The sequence below is a fragment of the Cariama cristata genome, unplaced genomic scaffold (genome assembly GCF_000690535.1).
Source record: "Cariama cristata isolate BGI_N322 unplaced genomic scaffold, ASM69053v1 scaffold464, whole genome shotgun sequence".
Lineage (NCBI taxonomy): Eukaryota > Metazoa > Chordata > Aves > Cariamiformes > Cariamidae > Cariama > Cariama cristata.
The window spans coordinates 207,929-222,846 of NW_009614474.1; positions in this window are offsets into that span (position 1 = coordinate 207,929).

The window sequence follows — 14,918 nt, forward strand, 5'->3', positions numbered from 1 at the left end:
CCTACACTGGATGAATGATAAAGGGAAAGCTCTGGTTTAGTAGCTAAACAACATCTCCAATCCCAATAATAATAAACAAATATATACTCTGGAACATATCCGAACATACTCTAAATACTGATAAAGTTTGGGTTTTGTTGCCCTTTGTGACCTTCTGTCCTAAGTTAGCTGCTGAAATCCAAAATTATTTTCTTCACTGTTCTTTTGGCTTTCAGACAGTTCTGGCAGTCCCATTACCATTGCCTTGTTTATTTCCTCCTTATGGCTTCTCATCTGGACAAATATTTATTTTTGGTTCTTCTCAACTGTGTATGCAGTTTTCATAACCATCAGAAGGCACTGCAGAAGGATTAACAATAATTTCCATATTCATTTGATGGACACACTGCTTTGTTTTCCACTCTATTTAGGAAGGGAAAAGAGTATTGATTAACGACTGTCAGCCGTTCTTCAGCTTCTCTCCCAGAAATTATATTACTGTCTCATTTACAACAACATTACACCCTTAAACTCAATTAAGAATTGGCTTCATGGATTATAGCTCCAAGATCAGAATGAGGTCCAAAGGAAATTAGTTACCTGCTTGGAAAATAAATCTTCTCACAATCTTGGGATGCACATCTGGCACAGTCCCGTCAGTCTTAGTCAAGAACACCAAAATTTACGAATATGTGTATCATCGGAAGACTATCTGTGCAGACACACAGTTCGTATTTATGGTATCAGTAATGCTCTAACGGATTGCAAGTCCCGGCAATCACTAGTTCTATAAGGCACCACTGTAAGAAATCCCCTAATATTTTCAGGCTATCACCAGTACGGAGGAAGAACCTATCATTCGGTCAGTCCTAAATACTGATTTTTAAACAGGTAAGAAGCACTTCTGGCTTTGCAGAGGCAGCAATGATATACTTGGGGTTTCAGCCTTTTAAAACATATTTAAGTGTGCAAACAAACACAAAATCCCCAAACCAATGAGAGGAACTCACTGGTCATTATTTTCTGCAGCAATCTGACCCAGGTAGCAAAAGGCAGCAAAACAAAGCAACTGTATCTTAAATTGAAGTCAGTAATTAATAGCAGGAAAGAAATAGCAAAACAGGAACTACAATACAGAAAATGAAGAATTATTTGATGCGAACGCAATTCATTTAGTATCATGACACTTAAAATTACATTTCGCTTACCATTCACAAAGACCACTTTTACTGCCTGCAGTACACTGTTATTTTTTATCACTATATAATTAGTATCAGTGGAAATAAACTTATCATCCTGTTAAGAAAAGGTCAATGGTATGCAACAACTTAACAAGTGTGAAAATAAAATGCTATCAGTCAATTTTTTTTTATACCAGACATGTGCCATGGAGCCAAAGATGAAATCAGGACCTCACTTGAATCATGTGCTGCATCCTAAATACTGTAAGGACTTCTGTTCTGAAGAGTTTCTCATTTAGAGATACCAAAGACAAACCCACTCCCCCAAGGAGAGCAGCCTAGCTCCCGGCAGCACCTGCCTAAGCAGAGAAGACAGGGAGAAGTGAAGGTAGAGGTCCTGGTACCCAAGCACCTCCCAAACCTCACAGTTCCTCCTCCCACACAAGCACACCTCCACACACCACAGCTGCTGCCTGGGGCAACACCCAAACACTACACGTTTAGGAAACACCAACGTATATATTTTTAATACAACCGAAGCAATGTAGCAGGATAAGAAAGAGACCACACAGGAAAACTAATTAAACATCTCTACCCAGACACAGTTGTTTCATTAGCTTTCTTGTTGTTGGTTTGGTTGGTTTTGGTTTGCTGCTTCAACATTTATTTGTCTTTGTGTGTGATCCATCTATTCAAATACAACTGCAAAGGATGTATCAATCTTTTTTGCGTAGTAATAACACTGGGACAGCAGAAACAAACAAACATTTTACTCCCAAAGAATGTACTAATACTGAGAAAAGTGGTCCTGGCTCAATTCCAGCAGTTTAAGCAAACAGACCCTTAGCAGTTAAACACCACACTGCCTATAGGCAATGTTGCCTGTGAGAAGCCCTTTAAAACAAAGTTCAGATCTCCTACTCCATCTCCCTTTCTCATTCACCAAGACAGATGGGAAACAAATGTTTCTAAAGAATTATCATTGTGATACTTCCCCAAGACGGAGCAGCAATGTGATTTGTTCAGGAAATATGCTATGGTAGATTGTCTAAAACCCCATTTTGCCATGCATGTGATGCTTTCAGCTCAGGCCGCACAGAGTCCCCCTGCTGTGACAGAAGGAGGCTCCGAGGCCCACATCTGTTGGGCTGAACCCCACTGAGAGCCCCCATGAACAGGGCCATTTCAACGGCAATGTCTGCCAGCTTCCTTCTTCAGAAGACACAAATGAACTCAGGGGCATGGATAGCTGTGGCATTACGGTGCCTGATAAGGGTCTATATGCCTGTCTCAAACTGCATAATGTAAAAGAAAGCATAGAACAGCACCAGAGAAATTATGCAGACTAATTTTGTCTGAGTAGAACCTACCAGATAAAATTTCAGGGGTCAGCGAGATTTCTGCTCTGTTAGAGTGATGGACACAGAAATATCATGTTCGTATGTTCACATGCCATGTTCATTTGCCAAGGGATACCGGGGACGGCTCAGACCTGGCAGAGAGCCCAAGCATAGTAATGCACTGGAACGAAGAGATCACTGTGAAAGCAATAAATCTGAATAATATTGCACTATTAGCCACAAATGAAAGATGCTGTTTATCTCAAGCACTTTTTAAGAGCTTCTGAAAGATGTTTTCAACCTTTAAGAAAAGAAATTTTGTAGTCTAAGCATTTCTATAGCAGACTCCCAAGGAGGTACAGACACACAAACCAGAAGCTGGTATTGTTCCTCTGTTTTTCTCCCAGGCTCATGTACTTTTCACATCCTACCTCGCAAGAGTCAGCCTTAACCAGGCAGAAGAGATTTACCCTTGGCACAAACCATAACAGCCAGCAGCTTGATCGGTGAAAACATTTGTCACCCATAGACTGGCCAGAGGAGAAAAAAGGTAACCTATGATCAGTGGACATGTTCTGCCGCTGAAAGAGAACAGCTGCAGTGCAGAAACAGCTACTTTGGTCACGAATTGCGAGTGGATCCTGTGGTTGTTCAGCAGCTGAACTGTGTCAGAAACAAAACCTGCCTCTTCCTATCTTTGCTATTATCTTCAGTTGATCCATTTGGGCCCGCGTGCCCTCTGTCTTCAGCAAAAATAGTACAGCCATTTCCCTAGCACCTAAAATTGACTCTTTGCTGGGCCAAGAATATCACGTAGAGGACTGCTTTTTAACAAGAGGATACGGCATACAAAGATAGGCTAGGAAAAAAACTACTCTATTTCAGAAAGCTATTCTTGCTAGTTTTGTACATTCACTGATGTTCCCTTGCTGTTCATCACAAGTCCACCCACATGTAAATATAATTATTGTTCAACAACTTACAGTAAACTCCCCAAAACAGAATGGCAGCAGAGAGTGGGCTGGGATGGAGAGAGGACCTGCGCACCTGCTTTACTCTCTCTGTTCCAGTCAAAGCCAATGTGAGAACTCGAATTTGTGGTTGCACAGGTCACACCAGAGCGGACTACCCTCAGCACATCTGACCTCTGTCAACAGTTTCCATTCAAAAGGCCATGGTCTTCACACAGAACTAGAAACACAGAATGATACAGGTTGGAAGGGCCTCTGGAGGTCTCTAGTCCAAGCACCTATCCTAGGTAGGTCACCCAGACCTCATACAGTTGAGCTTCAAAATACATCCAAGGACTGAAGAGTCTACAACCCCTCACAGTCTCTGTTCCAGTGTTTGACCACCCTCAAGTTTTTCCTGTATCTACCTGGCATTTCCCCTGTTGCAACTTGTATCCTTTGCCCTGGCCCTTTGATCATGCACTTCTCAGAAGAGTTTGGCAGCACTTTTTCTATTCCCTCCTGTCCCGGTTTTGGCTGGGATAGAGTTAATTTTCTTCCTAGTAGCTGGTACAGTGTCGTGTTTTGGGTTTAGTATGAGAATAATGTTAACACACTGACGTTTTCAGTTGTTGCTAAGCAGTCCTCATACTAAGTCAAGGACTTTTCAGCTTCTCATGCCCTGCCAGCGAGAAGGCTGGAGGGGCACAAGAAGTTGGCAGGGGACAGAGCCAGGACAGCTGACCCAAACTAGCCAAAGGGATATTCCATACCATATGACATCTTGCTCAGTACATAAACTGGGGAGAAAGTTGGCTGGGGGCCACTGCTCGGGAACTGGCTGGGCATCCGTCAACAAGTGATGAGCAACTGCATTGTGCATCACTTGGTTTGTATATTCTAATTCTTTTATCATTGTTATTATCATCATAATTGTCTTCCTTTTCTAGCCTATTAAACTGATTCAACTGTTGTTATCTGAACTCACGAGTTCTCTCACTTTTACTCTTCCAATTCTCTCCCCCATCCCACTGGGGTGATGGGGGGCTGGGGGAAGGGAGTGAGCAAGTGGCTGTGTGGTGCTTAGTTGCTGGCTGGGGTTAAACCACTACACATCCCTACCCATAAAGCAGCAAAAGGCAGCACTGAGACTCTCCCATAGCCTCCTTTCTTCCATATGGAAGAAAAACATTTCTCTGTCTCTCCTCATACCTCATTGTCCCCTTAATCACTGTAGTAGTCCTCCACTGGACTCCTTCCAGTACCTATCAATGTTGTTCTTACAGTGGGGAACCTCAAACTGGACGTAATATTCCAGATGTGAGCTCTCACACTCAGCTGTGATTCCAGAGATGACCTGCCTGAAGGGTGGGCTGTCGTACGTTTCAGCTAAAAACAACGCACTTGTGTGCACTGAGACACTAAAGCCCTACAATTCTGCTTTTTACAGAAACTGCAGAGTGGAGCTCCCAAAGACAGGTAAAAGATGCCCACCAGAAATTCCAACTCACTTTCTGTTGAACCTTTGCTCTTAACTCACTATGCAGCGAGACCTCTGTTCCCATCATGAAGTGTTTTGGAGATTCCACTGTGTCTCCTCTGTCTTGAAAGCTCACCCGCACACACCCTGATGCAGGGTATTACCTCTCAACATAAGCATGTATTTTATGGGCACAAACTCCAGCTTAGAGCTAAATCTTACTGGGAAACAGCACAATAGCTCCCAACAACACATTATACTGCTGTTGTGGAATTTCCCAGAGCTGCAGTGGGAAACGTGGAGTTGAGGTCTACCACCACTGCCGGCTGGGACAGACTGCACTTCTCACACAGGAGGGAGTAACCATTTGAGCTCCCAGCAGAGGGACTCCCATTCAAGAAGAAAATATAATAAAACTTCTCTAGATCACTCCAAAAGCTGAGCCTGAGTGAAAGGTAAAAACCCTCGCCAGGTTCTGAAAAGAAACTCAAGTCTCTGTGCAGCAAGAGCATCTAAACAGCTGGAACAGTTGGTCTAGTATCACGTGATCCACTTCAGCTAAATAAAAGTCTGGAAGAGCAATACGTCACATATTTCTGATCCCTCACTTTAAGGGACTGCAACCCTCTAAAAAACAAAGTAGGTTGTTCAGCAGCCACAAGATCTTTAACAAATCACCTGCATCATTTGGTCAGACAGACACAGTGAAACCTAACAACGCCAACAGACTGTATCAGGCTTTTCAGGGTAACTGCTCAACCTTGCACACATGAACTACGCAATCGCTGCCAGCAAGCACCTGACCCACTGCATATGGGCGAGTCAAGTCTAAGTTCGCAGAGAAAGCCTAGTAACACGAGAGGGCACAGACTACAACATATATTCCGAACCTGCTAGCAAGAAATTACATGATCCATCCAGTTGCGAGACACCACTGGTTTACGTCAGCAGAGAATGCCCTTGATTGTCACCTGACACATGTAATTCTGGCCAGCAATGCAAGGCCCTGAAAGTGCCCTGCCTACAATACAGATGAACACATCTTTCAGCAATTATAGGCTGGACCAATCCAATTTGTTTTCGACTCACCCACTCATCCATACTGGTTTTCCCAAGCCTTTTAATCGCCCTTCCCAAATTGCCACAGACCTGAGGCAGGACGAAGTATTAACTGAGGTGTCAGCCTGCAAGTGTTGCTGGTGGCTCCCGCTACAAGCAGCTCCAAAGGCTGAAATGCAAATATTTGCTCTAAACAGAGAGCTGGACTTAAAGCACAAGAAAGTTTTCTAAAAAAAAAAATTTAACACAAAGCTGGCCTTCCTATACTGTCTAAAAAAGAAAATGCATCGGTAGCTCTCCAGTCACCACTCCCCAGGCATCACAAACACTGTCTCTCCTACTTGAGGTTACCTCCCCACAAGGCATCAACCCAGCCACTCACACGAATTTGTTGAGCCAAGCTAGGTTAGCACAGAGTTACCACCGCACAATAACTCAGTTCATCAAACTGGGAGAGGGAGTCTTCAAACACAGCTAGCTCAGCCAGGAATAGGCATCAGTGGCTGAAGCATTAACCTCTGCCACAGGCACAGGTGCTCTAAGAAGAGAACAAACAAGAAAATACTATTTCGGATGGTGCCACAGCATTGCCTATCTGCACTACTCTTCCCCAGGCCTCACTCTGCTGCTCCACCCAATCCCTGTGCAAATGGCCTACGTGAAATTCCTTGATGGTGCAATCCAGCTACCGATGGACAGAAATCCAGGTCACAAGACCCATTATCCACGCAGCTAGCCCCTTCAGTGGCAGCAGCAGCAAAGAGGCCAAGGACTGAATGGTCACACACCTCAAACAGAAGTGGATGGCTCATCCCCCCAATAATCTATTCAGTTATTGATGGAAAAATATTAGTACATTAATTCATTAAATGTTATTTCTCCATCTTTGAGGCTAGATGAATAATGAAAACAATGATTCACAAATGGCTTATTACAAAAACAGCAAAACAAACACTAAGATCTGTTATTTACAGAGGATTGTTTCAGAAGTGCCACCTCAAAGTGCCAGGGTGGAGTCTCCAGGTCTGCCTCTGCACAGGAGGACAGTATCTCAAATGTTACTATTCCTGTTTCTCTGTGCTTCCAGGACTATTTCATCCAGCTTCTAGAACAGTTAAAACACTCGTTTTCAAAACAGAAACACATAAATTAACTCTTCATATTAAAGGAATGTATTTGGTTTTCCTTCAGGAAACTGTGCACTCAGTATGCCTGACGCTATTGCTAGTTTACCAAAGAAACCACTTGAAGAGAGAATTATTGCAAAGCAGGCTGCAATGACTTCCTGGGGATCACTCAGGTTTTGTGCAAGGCATCGGTTCTCCTCAAGGCAAGGAAGAAGGGGGAACGGAGAGCCAGCCCATGTGCAGAGCCAGTGTGGAGGCATGGCTTCCCCGAGCAAACCGCTCCTTTTCAAAGGACCCCAGTGGAAGCAGAATGGCTCTCTGCAGTGCTCACTGCAGGGTCAGGGTCTGTATCCACAAACGTGCATCCACATGGCCCTGTCACAGCACGCCTGCATGACTAAGAACCCAGCTCCCACTAAAAGCCACGGCATGCAGGGACACAACCTTAAATGTAACTGTCTCTAGAGGGGCAGATGGGGGCATGCTAGGATTTACCAACACTGCCCAAGCACCTCACCTCCCAGCACTTCCAGCAACAGCTAGGATTTGTAGACACCAGGATTGTTTGCAACTACAGGAAGGTTAAGTACACTTTAAAAAAAACACACACCACAGCTGGAAATCACCAATGCATTTTAAAAAACTCTACCCAATCCAGTAAGATTTCAAACAGCAACAGCAAAATTGCATTTCTCCTTTTGAGATGGCAGTTCTCACCACAGAGATCCAATGCCCGATGATAGACTGCTAGGAATTTTTCTAATCTGATATAATCTAAATATAACAGGGTGGGTTTTGTTGTTTTTTTAAGATGTAGTTAAAAAAAAAATCTACTCTCAGGAGAACACATCTGAAGCCAACTTCCAATGCCAAATTTTTTTTTTTTAATATCCAAGTTATTATTATCCTGTAATCCCTAAAGATACTGAAAGTCCTTATGATGGAAACACAGGCTTAACTAGACAAAAACAGTATTCTGGTATCTGAGCACACTCAGTTCATTTTTTGGTTGGCATCAGACACTACGGTAGTTACAATTCCCGATTTCCTAAAGTTGCATATCCTTCTTTGTCAGAAAACTACTGGTCCCCAAGGACAAAAAAGCCTCCTGTGCCAGGTGGTCTTCACCACTATAACCACCTGATCCAGGAGACAAGCCAGGGCTTTTCTATTTTTAGACACTAAATCAACTTCTATTAAACAGAACTCTCTTCTTTTTGAGCAGCAAAACCTATTGCTATAGAATGCTTACTTTCACAACAATGGCAGAGATGAGAAATGGGGGAGAAAAAAGAAGTAATTGCAAGCTGATTAGATAATCTGAACACAACGCAAATGCACTGAAGATTTAATGAGCATTAGGAAAAGTAAACTGAGTGACAAGTTCACATGTTCTCTCCCTTTCTATTAAAAAAAAAAAAAACACACAAAAAAAACCACCACACCCACACTTAACTCTGACCACTAAAGCTTTTTTCCTCCTTCCATCTCACGAGCTGAAACAGTGATGCAGTTTTTGAGGAGAAATATTATTGCTGTACTCAAGAGCTAAAGGCCTTTATCTCCTTTGGTCTTACACTGCATGGAGGGAATTAGGCCATCAACATCAACGGTAGTACCTCCGTCAAGGACCAGGTGCTCCGCTTCCCCTCCAAGAGTTACCCTCAAGTCCTCTGGGAGAACTCAGAGCCAGCCACAGACATGGGGTCTTCAGCCAGGTGACACCTGCGAAGCCCCAATGCCCATGCAGTCACCCACCCAGACACTGAGCTGCTCAGAAGGGAAACGTTTTACTCTGCATTATATACGACGGAACACATTATGCATGCAGCAGCAAGCCCCTAGGAGCCGAGTGTGATTTAACGGGATCGTGCACAAAGAAATTTAGGGCTTGCATGCATCCCAATTCCCACTGTATTTCACTCCTTAGATCCTCTTGGAAATGCCAACCTTACAAGTTTTGGCCCCTACATCCATACCTGCAAGCATGTGGAAGGCAACAGATCAACTCACAGAGAAACAAACATTTGTACTCATTTTCTTGGAGGACCTAGATTTTTCAGACTAAGAGGAAAGATCCTGTGCTCAAAAGCTGTTCTACAATCCAAACTGTACAAACTGTAGTCAACACTGCAGATCCAATCGACTGGGAGACTTATCACTTTATTGCAAAATACAGTAGAAATTTTTGGTTTGGAAGTAATGTTATCAAAAATCTCTCTTGCAGCATTAATTATAGTGGGAAGAACAAACAAGAGCCTGTTGGAAACTGGGAACAAATCACATGATCTACAAGGCACCATGTCAGCACAGTTATTCTGACCCATGTGCATTTTTGTGTCATGTTAAGTTATCATTTGCCAGGAGTTCTGGGAAAGAATTTGAAGCTAATGTTTTTATTTTTTTTCCTCCATGCCGAGTGCTGAGCAGTTTTGGGCCTATCTGCCCCTGCCGGAGGTTCAATGTAAAGTCTTTACATATCAGTACATCATAGAGAGCAGACAAAGAAACATGCAAAAGGAGCTTGGTGCTCTCAGGAGGAAGCCAGGAGTCCCAGCTGTACCTCAGTTCCAATTAGCTGCTTCATGAACTTTTCTCATAAGAGAGCATCTTCTGAAAAAATAAATACACACTCTAAGTAAATTGTGAGGAGTTAATTGGCAATCCTGCAATTCCTGAGGGACTCCAAGACCAACCTCTCTGGTGTTTCATCTACAGTAATTTAATAGTTTACACTGTAAGACCTATGGCCTACAATGAAGATACCGGGACAAATCTTGAGTACATTATTCACCCTAGTCTCACTGATTCAAAGGCACTACTAGGCCAATTACAGCAAACAAGATTTAGCAGTCCACTACCTGCCCCAATGATTAGTAGAACAAGCTGTTTTCCCTGCTGGGATCAACAGCTCCACAGCTAACAGCCTCCACCTGCAAGCACATTCATGCAAAAAGCAGCAAAACCCAAATATGTTCCTCCATTCACATTCCACTTTGCTAAAGTCACTATGCAATTTATCCCCACTCCCACAAACAGAGACATGCAACATAAGGTGAGCCTTCCAGATTTGCACGTCCCAACCGTTGTGAGCTATGCTAAACACTGTGTCCTCTGCTCCATTTGGGGCTAGACTTTTTTTAATTTGTTTTCTTCACACATCCACTTCCTTTGCTTGCCAGGCACTGAGTTGGTCATTATTATTTCAAGTAATGTTGCCCCAGCCCTGCAGTGTCTCAGAGCTCTAGAACAGCAAAGCACTCTTTTTATGCAGAGTGCACTTGATAAGAACATTAATAAAAACCACACAGCATCATTAAAGGGCCATCTTGTATCAGCAAAGCAAGAGCACAAGTTCTTAACAATGGACAAAAGGAGTGCAAACCAAACAGCGCTAAGAGTTCAGGCGGTTCTAAGCCTCCTCTTCTACAAATCAAACTGAACAGCCTCTGAGGAGTGTCTCCATTTCCAGGCCACACTGTGCACTGCCAAATATTCAAAAAGTGACTGCCCATGCTCTTTTAAGGAACTCACAGTAACCTGAACACTATTTACACAAGTGTCATAATTCATTTTCTATACAAAGAATGTTTGAAAAGCATCTTCTTTAGATCTGGTTACATAAATAAAACACTATATTGGGCTAGTCAATATACTGTTTTAAAGCAAATGATTTGTGTAAACTGGTGACAAGCATCCCTCCCATGCTGCATATCACAGAAGGTGTAAATATAAGTGAGAAAATTAATTTCTCTCCAGTCACTAAGAGAAATGAAGTTTCATCAAGGATGAGTTTAGCCCAACAATCCTCCCTCTATCAAAAAGTAGCATGATCTCAAAAGTTTTTAGCAATTCTTTCCTAAGGAAAATGATGGATGTTCATACTAATTTTCAGGTTTTGCAACCTAAATATCAGATGCAAGACAAAAAAATAGTTTATAGGTGAAAGGATGCAGCTTCAATGCTTTGATGCAGAATACCTGAACACTCTTTTCAGAGCAACTGTGAGTATGAGTAATTCTGCTGGAAATTGTGAGGAGGTGATAAATGACTCGTAGAGTTCTCCAACTGGTTTTCTATGCATATGCTCTAGTTGATAAAACACAACTTACGTAACTAGGACAAGACAATTGAGCAGTGAAGACAGCACAGGAAATGCCATTTCTGCCATTAGCCAAAATGCTCATATGGCATTTACATTCTCAGAGAATCATCAGGAAAGTTTGTTCCTTTTTTCTTCCTTGAGAACAGAAGCACAAGTGTTTATAAGAATCAAGAGCACCTCCTTTCTTCTCCACCCACATGGACTTGGCAGCATGTTCCAGTATTTTGTGATGTCAGCTTTGAAAAACCTGCATTACATTGCTTCAGGGCCTCTGAGAAAATAAAAACAATTAAACTACACACTGATTTAAGACCTGCCCTTTTCTCCTCTGTGTGCCCTGCATTCAAAGAGAGACTTGTTCGTTCCCCTAATAAGTCTGGCCCCAATTCAGCTGCTGATTGGAGTTGGCTCATGCGATTAACATTTATGATGTGAACTGATGAACATCTCTGAATTGGGAGGTCTGTATGGTTACCTGGGCAGGGCATGGTGCTATCAGCAGTGCAGCTGGAAACCGCATTAGGGCTTCAAGAACCTACACCAAAAGTAATATTCTTGAGCTCAAAACCATGAAGGAAATAACAAAATCACCCAGAGATCCTTGCAGGACAGAGGTACCATGCAGTGTGTTTCCCCCAGAAGGCAGCACTCTCCTGCCTGCCCACCCCAGTTAGAAGGCCAGGCAGAGGAGGTGGCTGCCATTGCCATCGGCATTCGCTGGCAAATCGCCAAAACCAAACACCTAGCTCAGATGTAATACCCGTGTCCAGGACCAGGGGAGTGGGAACACTGACAAAACGCTCAGTTCAAGCATGCCTTTCCTCTCTGGATCCCTTGGCATCAACATCGTTCTCCCTATTTAGGAGCATCCATCGGCTTAGTGCACCATAATGCCAGCCAAGCCTGCAAGGGCAGATTGAAACCCGCCTTTTTGTTAATAAACCTACAATTCTCAAGTTTATACTCACACATTCTCTCCTAACACATGCTGTTCTAAGCAAAGGATGAATTTTGCCTCAAATGCTTTAAAAGTCTAAGCAGGGTGTGCACTGTTCAAAGGGCAGTAAAGCAAATAATCATGCTGGTAAGCACCTAATCACACTTCAGGTGCTAATCCTGCAACGTAGCCTACAAGTCCCTAATGAAGAGGCTGGGACCTCACACACATCCATTGATGCCACAGACACCTGGTTTTTGCTGGAGGACTAGGGCCTCAATCACAACTGGAAAAAACACCCAAAGCCAGATTTTGGCCCTGAGTGAAAAATGCCCAAAATTAAACTCCAATATAGTAACTAAAAACTAACTAATGGCCAACAAGTAATTCAGGCACAGATTTTACTTATACCTAAACGGTAAATCCTGTTTGGTGACGTTTAAGCAGATGACCTTCCATTGACACATCAAGATTTATAAAGCCTGCTAGCTATTTTACTGGAAAATAACTCTATCACACTCATAACAAGATTTCGAGAGACTACAGTCTGGGCTAAATTGTTGTACTATCAAGTCTGTAAAATATCATATAAAGAAAGAGTAAATAGAAACGTCAGTTATCTTTGAAACAATGCAGTTAGATTCTGACCCAGCACAAACCGATCTCTCTCTGCCAGCTACTTCAGTGGACTACAGAAAAAAAAAAAAGAATGCTTACCTCTACGCATGCATATGCACATACTTATATATCCATGAGTTTGCCTGCTTGCGTTCATGGCCCAAACACGTAGGAAACCTTCCTCCTCCTCCCCAAAAGTCACGATGCAAGTTACATGCAATAATTGGCAAGTGACACTGAAGGATCTGTACTTTCTCCCTTTGAAGAACGATGATGTAGAGCTGACAGGCCACTGATTTTGTTACACACTGCGCTCGGTCGCCAAAGAATCCCTTCATAAATCCCCATACAACAGCAATTAATCTTTAGCAAGGTCTCTATACTGGTCACCTGTAGGGCAGTCTAGAAAATGTTGGTAAATTTACTATTTCCAACAGGTGTAATGAATAACAACAAAGAAAAAAGATCTGCAAATCACTAACAATCTCGTCCAAGTTATCATTGTCCTTCCCACAGGCTTTGTAGAGAATAAACGAAAGCTACAGGCTTGTTATAAAATGAGTGCTGTACTAACTTTACCAACCGAAAATAAAATATCCTTTAATTCTTCTGAGGATTCTAGGTAAAGAATGTCTCAGTAGGAGTCAAAGATTGTATTAGTGATGATTTATGGGTTCTTACACAACATCCAATCTGATTTCTGAAACTCTTTCCATGGAAGAGGCTAATTAATAATACATGACTCTCTTCATTGAAGCAAATGCAATCTAGACCACATATCATCACTTTTCTATCCCTTATTCCTGCTCTCCTGTTGAATTCACACTGAAATTGCAGGCCTGATCCGCTATCCAGGGCCCCTGTTAAAGTCCTCCATGACAGCTACCTTCCTTAAGGACAACAAAACTGTCAATCAAGAAGCTGAGACTCACAACTGAAGCTGATGTCAGCCCCTTGACAACCAGCTTACAACTGCCTAACTTCTCCCACTGCAATGGGAAACAGATCACAGATCCTTCCCCCTCGCAGAGCAGCAAATAAAACCTACTTCTTCCCTATCAGGTCCTCACAGTTACAATTTGTACAACCAAAAATGCTGCCAAGCCACTGAGAAGGAATAAGGGGCATAGTTATCTATATACACTGTAGAAGTCATCCAGGCATCAGCATGGCAAGTAGGACAAAACAGGAAATTAATAAGATGATTTAATAGCGCTTTTCTTGTCAGTTGATTATAAAGATGGTTACAAGATGAATGTTCATATTTCAACATGCATGCACAGTTTATTCTGTCATTCTTCATATTTTAGAGTTTTCCACTGACCTGACAGAGATTACATATACATTATTACACATTGTGTTTGACAGACTATCCAAAGATGTTCTTTACAACAATTTGTTTCCTTTGGTACAGTACTATATTATTCTTATTGCAGAAGTGATGACTGTCATAGGAAAAGCTTCCTATTTACAGTTCTTCTATATGTGGAGGAGTTACTGCTCTCGCATGTGAATGTAGTATACAGAAGGATTTACAGTCATTCATGTGCATCGGTACAAGACTGAATGAAGTAGCACTGGTTGCAGGTAAAACATATTTCACTTGGAAACTGTCCAGGTAACAACTCTCATCTGTTGACAGTAATGGCCCTACTGTTGACATTATTTCTATTTAACACAGGCCAAGTATTAGACTCCAGTAATGTTTGTATAAGAAGTTTCATTCAGCTCAGTGGAGTTACATATGTGCACACATACATATATATATTCTTACATACCTTTTTTTTTTTAAAGAGTAAGGATGTACAATGGAAAGTTTACTGAAAATTAACAAAAGGCACCTAGGCTGATCAGTATGGAAAAGCCTTGGGGAAATTCACAGGGATGCAACTCAGTTCTGTAAGAAATTTTGGTAACAGATGGCAATATGAAACAGTGCTAATTCTCTAGTAGAGGATGGGAGTTGGTTTAAAACTTTCACAGAAATGCAGTAATTCTCTATACAATTCTGTCAGATTCAGGATTAGGCTCTTGTGGAAGTCTCTTCCCCAAATGGGAAGGGGAAAAAAAACAACAAAAAAAAAAACCAAAACAAAAACAACAAAAACCCCACAAACACACCAAAAAACACACCCACAAACA